Below are 6,000 nucleotides of genomic sequence, written 5' to 3' on the forward strand. Positions count from 1 at the left end.
TCTCTCTTTCTGCCCACCTTTACCAGCATTTAGTGATGTTATTGTTTGGTTTATTTCTCCATCCCACATAAGTACCACGGGATAAGCTGACTCTGTTCCTGCTTGAGGAAAGAAGAATTCCTTCACACACTTCTTTCCCCCCTGCCCAACCCCTCACACACTTCTTTTAAAGAATGGAAGCTTATACTACATTCTCAACCTGGTAGACAAGTGCAGGATATGGGTTACTTTAATAGGTATGGGTAGTAGCTCTTTTCATTTTGACTTGCCATTCCTTAGCAGCCCACGACATTGAAAAAAAAAAATATATATATATATATATATATCCTCTTTGATTAGCCTTTTGCCCTTTTCTACTTCCCAAACACTTTGAGAACAGACATGTGCCACCACACTGGCATCATTTGCTTGTTTGTTTGTTTGTTTGTTTGTTTGTGAGACAGGGTCTCACTATGTAGCCCTGACTGTCCTGGAACTCCCTATGTAGATCAGACTGGCTCTGCCTCCTGAGTACTGAGATTAAAAGTACTTACCAGCACACCGGCTTCTTTTTTTTTCTCATGAGAACTGTTTTATTAACACACTATTGTTACATAGTAAGTGTAGCTGCAATATATTTACTAATTGTATAAATATTACTACTCCTTGTATAAATATTATTACTAAGGCCATTATCAAACCAAAAGTGTGTTAGTGCATGAGTGAGGTCTAGTATATCATCACTACCTGGGACTTGCTAGAGGAACACATCACCAGGCAGCCTGTCAGGAGTACTTTAAGACCACACAAAATTGTGTCTTTTCTTTGAATCATCTGAATCAGGTCCTTCTGGAGAGCCAGTGGATCCAAACTAGTAGCAAAGACATCAAGAGGAATCAAGCAAAGTTGAAATATGGTGGCACACATTTTTCTTAAATGTCTTTTTTTTTCTTTTTAGGTTTTTCAAGACAGGGCTTCTCTGTGTAGTCCTGGCTGTCCTGGAACTCACTCTGTAGACCAGGCTGGCCTCGAACTCAGAAATCTGCCAGCCTCTGTCTCCCAAGTGCTGGGATGAAAGACGTGCGCCACCACCACCCAGCCAGCGCACATTTTTCATCCCAGCACTCTGGAGAGAGAGACAGGCAGATCTCTGAGTTCAAGGCCAACCTGGTCCATATAGCTAAGTAAATTACTACTTACTACTTACTACTAAGTAAGTTAGTATGCCTAGAATTTAAAAGCAGGTACTATCTAACTTTTGCTATGCATCAAGATTTTAAAAATATAGACCTCAAATTAAATTGGCAGAAATTCTTTATTTCTTGAACTTGTGTCTGCCTACGAATAGCTGTTAATTTAACAGTGCAATTCAGTTCCTGGCTCCTAGGGACTAAAGAGACATTGCCTCCTCCTGTTTGTTATACTGTCAGCTGGGGCAACAGAGCCATGAGCCTTGAACTTTGCCAAAGGATTCTGTGGCTTACTCCCTAGACGTTCAGTCTGTTGTCCTTTGTTTTGTCTTAGACATAGTCTCACTATGCAGCCCAGGCTGACCTGGAATCCATACTCCTCCCGCCTCAGTGTTACCAGTGCCAGGGTTAAGATAGCCCTGAGAACCTTTTGGTGTCAAGCATGCTCTGGGCCCTGGAGGAGCAATGGGGAGGAAGATTTTTGCTTGTAAGAGGCATGCCTGTGGGGAGCTTTGCAAAGCACAAGGGTAAAGAGAATCTCTCCAAATCCAAGATCCTTCCTCCCAGCCATGGAAACCCAAACCTATTCCCTGATGGAATAATGGTGACAGGATCACAGGCCTCAGTGGTCAGCAGAGGATAAGCCTAAGATGACTAACTCATAAATGACAAAAGTCTACTGTTTAAGCAGATGCTAAGATGCCCAGAGAATGGCCAAGGCCTTCACAATGCCGATGGTCTGGGGACTTGACACTCCAGCTCCTTCTGTTTCTCTTTCAGCCATGTTTCAAGGCGGTTTTCTGCATAGTTCCTACCTCTTAGCCGTCCCATTCATTGCCTTCTCTGCCCTAAGACCCTTGCCCTTGCTGTCTCCCCAGACAGCTCCACTGAAACGTTTGATTTAAACACCTATCTCTGGCTGGTAGATGGCTCAGTGACTGAAGGTGCTTGCTAACAAGCCTGCTGACCACAGTTATCCCCCGTGCCTGCATGGTAGAAGGAAAGAACCAACTCTCACAGGTTGTTTCTGACTGCCCTGTGGCTGTGGCAAAAGTTCCCCCCCCACACACACACACGGAAACAAATAAATGTAAACATCTTTTTAAAAAAATATTTATTTATTTTATGTACGTGAGTACATTGTTGCTCTCTTCAGACATACTGGAAGAGGGCATCAGATCCCATTACAGATGGTTGTGAACCACCATATGGTTGCTGGGAATTGAACTCAGGACCGCTGAAGAGCAATCAGTGCTCTTAATCACTGAACCATCTCTCCAGCCCCAAATATAAACATCTTAAAGAACAAATCTGCCAGGTGGTGATGGTGCATGCAGTTAGTCCCTGAGACAGAGGCGGGCAGAGCTCTGAGTTCGAGGCCAGCCTAGTCTACAGAGTGCTAGAACAACCAGGGCTACCTTGGAACACTGGAGTGGGAGAGATCTAGTCTGACCAGTTCCATCATTTGCTAGGCTGCAAAGCTCAGCAGATGTAGTTACTTGGGAGCTGGGGATGTAGGTCAGTTGGAAGCCCTGGGTTCAGTCCCCAGAATTGCACAATTTGGTAATGGTTGCACAAGTCTATAATCCAGCACCCCGCCTGCCTCACCCTCTCAAGTACTGGAATTACAGGTGTGAGCCACCATGACTGGCTTGGGGTGGATCCATCATTCAAAAGTTGAACTGTGGTAGAATACACGATATCAAACCTACCTTTCAGTGTACAGCTCAACATCACTGACTGGTCCTGATGCTGTCCAGCCAGCACCCATCTCCACGGCTTTCCCATCTTTTCAAACTCAAACCCTCCTCCCATCAAACACTGTCTCCCTCCCCAGCCTGTATCCACTACACTTCTCTTACGGGTGAGTCCCAGACCTCAGGTAAATAGGACCTCAGGTATCTGGTTTTTTCTGACTAATTTATTTCACTTGATGCAGTGCTCAGGTTCATCATACTGTATCACATGTCAGAATTCTCTCTTTTTAAAAAAAAACAAAACAAAACAAATCTCACTAAGTAGCCCCAGTTGACCTAGAACTCAGCTATACAGATTAGGCTTGACATGAACTCACAGAAATCGTTCTCCTCTTTCTCTCTCTGTCTCTGTCTGTCTGTCTGTCTCTCTCCCCCACCCTCCCAATGCTGGGATTAAAGATATGTGCCACTGTGTCTGACCCTTTAAAAGTCTTCTCTGGATTTTTATTCTCCTTTTGCTTCAGGTGAAAACAGCACAAGTCAGCTTGACTTCTGATGAAGCAGCCAAGGCAATCTGAGGCTCTGAGCAGCCCCAGAGGAGCACAGCCTGTGTACACTGGCCTCTGGCCACTGTCCCTCATACTGCCTTTTTGAGGATGAACCTTTGGACAAGGACCTCAAAGCTTGACAGAGATAGTGGAGCACCTCAGAGAATCATTTCGTTTTCTTTGCCAAAGGGGAATAAAAAATTATGCTGAGTCAGAGCAACTATAACCATCGAACCCTTTTAGACGTTCTACTTTATCCCTGGGCTCTCAGACAACAAGCCAGCGTTCTAGAGCTATGCTTCCGAGAAATAAACATGAATGAGTCGGCAAAGTCCCCATGCAGAGTACTTCAGGCTTCCAGACCCAGAGAAACCAATTCTATTGTATTGTATCATTTTTTTAATTGTATTTATATTACGGGGGTTATATGTATGGCACAGGGTGGAGCTGGCGGTTCTAGGACAGCTGTTGTTCTTTGTGTGCTCTGTGCTGGACAGATGGTTGTAGCGAAGAGCGTATGTTCTTCCAGAGGACCTGAGTTCAAATCCCAGCACTCCCATGGGGCATCTCACAGTTACATGTAAACCTGGCTCCATCAGACCCAACATCCTCTTTTGGCCTCCCAGGGCACCTGGACACACATGCACAAACCCACGTGGAGACATACACACATATACATAATCTTTAAAAATACAGGAAAAAAATTTAAAGCATATACTAATAGATACCAGGAATTTTGTAGGTTTTATGAAAATGGCACATGTAAAATATTGTTTTATTCTTGTACTTTATTTTAATATTCTAATATATGGTTTTGGTTTTTTTGTTTGTTTGTTTGTTTTGGTTTTTCGAGACAGAGTTTCTCTGTGTAGTCCTGGCTGTCCTAGAACTCACTCTGTAGACCAGGCTGGCCTCAAACTCAGAAATCCGCCTGCCTCAGCCTCCCAAATGCTGGGATTAAAGGCATGCGCCACCACCGCCTGGCTCTAATATATGTTTTTATGTGTTTTCCAAATACAGTGTTTTAGTCCCTTTTACTGCTGTAATCAAATTAATGTATAAACAACAACTACTGGTGCCTCTGGAAGAAATTTAAGAGATTATCCCCAAATTAAAAAGAAAAAAGTAGCCGGGCAGTGGTGGTGCACACCTTTAATCCCAGCACTTGAGAGGCAGAGGCAGGCAGATTTCTGAGTTTGAGGCCAGCCTGGTCTACAGAGTGAGTTCCAGGATAGCCAGGGCTACACAGAGGAACCCTGTCTCAAAAAAACAAAAAAAGAACAAAAGAAAAGAAAAGAAAAAAGAGAGAAAAAAGCAACTTCCAATGAGCTCAGAACTTCCAATGAGCCCAGCACTCCAAAAACTTAGGCTAAAAGATTACAAGTCTAAGACCAGCCCTCCATAGACAGCAATAATTTGTCGCAATAAATACATAAAAAATGAAGTTGACTCACGCCTGTAATCAAGAATTCAAGGCCATGCTAGGCTACAGAGCAAATGTGAGGGGTGAGGGCAGCCTGTACTACACAGGGCCTTGTCCCGGTAAGTTAAAAAGGTGGCCTGACCTGGCACTTCCAAAGCCGAGCGCTGTCCTCAACACTATATAAACTGCATGGTGTCACATGCCTATAATCCTAATTCCAACCCCCAAAAGATGGAGACAGGAGGATCTGAAATTCAAGATCATCTTTACCTACACAGAGAGTTCAAGCAAATGTACCGGAGAGTAGAGGAAGTTCAAGGCCACTCGGAGTCTCAGGCCAGTCTGAAGGTAGATAGCAAGACCCTAAATAAGTAAATAAGAGGTTACCGGGAAGTAGAGGAAGGTGAAGCAGAGCCAGTTTCCCTTTGGGCTGTTGGAAACAATGATCATTGCTTGTATTACGATTTATGTAATCAGTGTTATTGAACTGAACATGTAAAAAATGGTTTAATTGCCGGGCGGTGGTGGCGCACGCCTTTAATCCCAGCACTTGGGAGGCTGAGGCAGGCGGATTTCTGAGTTCAAGGCCAGCCTGGTCTACAGAGTGAGTTCCAGGACAGCCAGGACTACGCAGAGAAACCCTGTCTCAAAAAACCAAAAAAAAAAAAAAAAGAGAAAGAAATACGAAAAGAAAGCACAAGGTGGTGAAATGGTTAAAATATGTCATATAGTTGACCACCAAGATGAAGTGAAAGGGACCCATACTTCTGTAGCCCCACAGCTTCACAGAGCTAAAATGCCTATCCCTGTGATAGTCCAGCCCGGATGCAGGCTCCCTCTACCCTTCCAGACTCTTCTCTCAGGAGCTCCTCTTCAGATTCTTCCTGCTCAGCTCCTGGGCTGATCTTGGCCGGAGCCCAAGCTGCTGGCCCAGCTCCACAAGCCTCTCTGGTTTCCTCCATGACTCATTCAGTTCTCCTAGAGGCCAGCAATCTTGGCCATGCACAGCCCTAACCTGCCCTGTCACCCTTAGATCTGAGTCACCTGGGCTCCCTCAGGACTTTCTGTTCAGTCATTAGGTGTACCAAGAGAAAGAGAAAGGACCACAGCAAAGTAAGAAGCACCCTTAGAAAACGTACAGGCCTCTTCTTTTAGACTGCCAG

The sequence above is a fragment of the Grammomys surdaster genome, unplaced genomic scaffold (genome assembly GCF_004785775.1).
Source record: "Grammomys surdaster isolate TR1022 unplaced genomic scaffold, NIH_TR_1.0 948, whole genome shotgun sequence".
In the NCBI taxonomy this organism is placed as follows: domain Eukaryota; kingdom Metazoa; phylum Chordata; class Mammalia; order Rodentia; family Muridae; genus Grammomys; species Grammomys surdaster.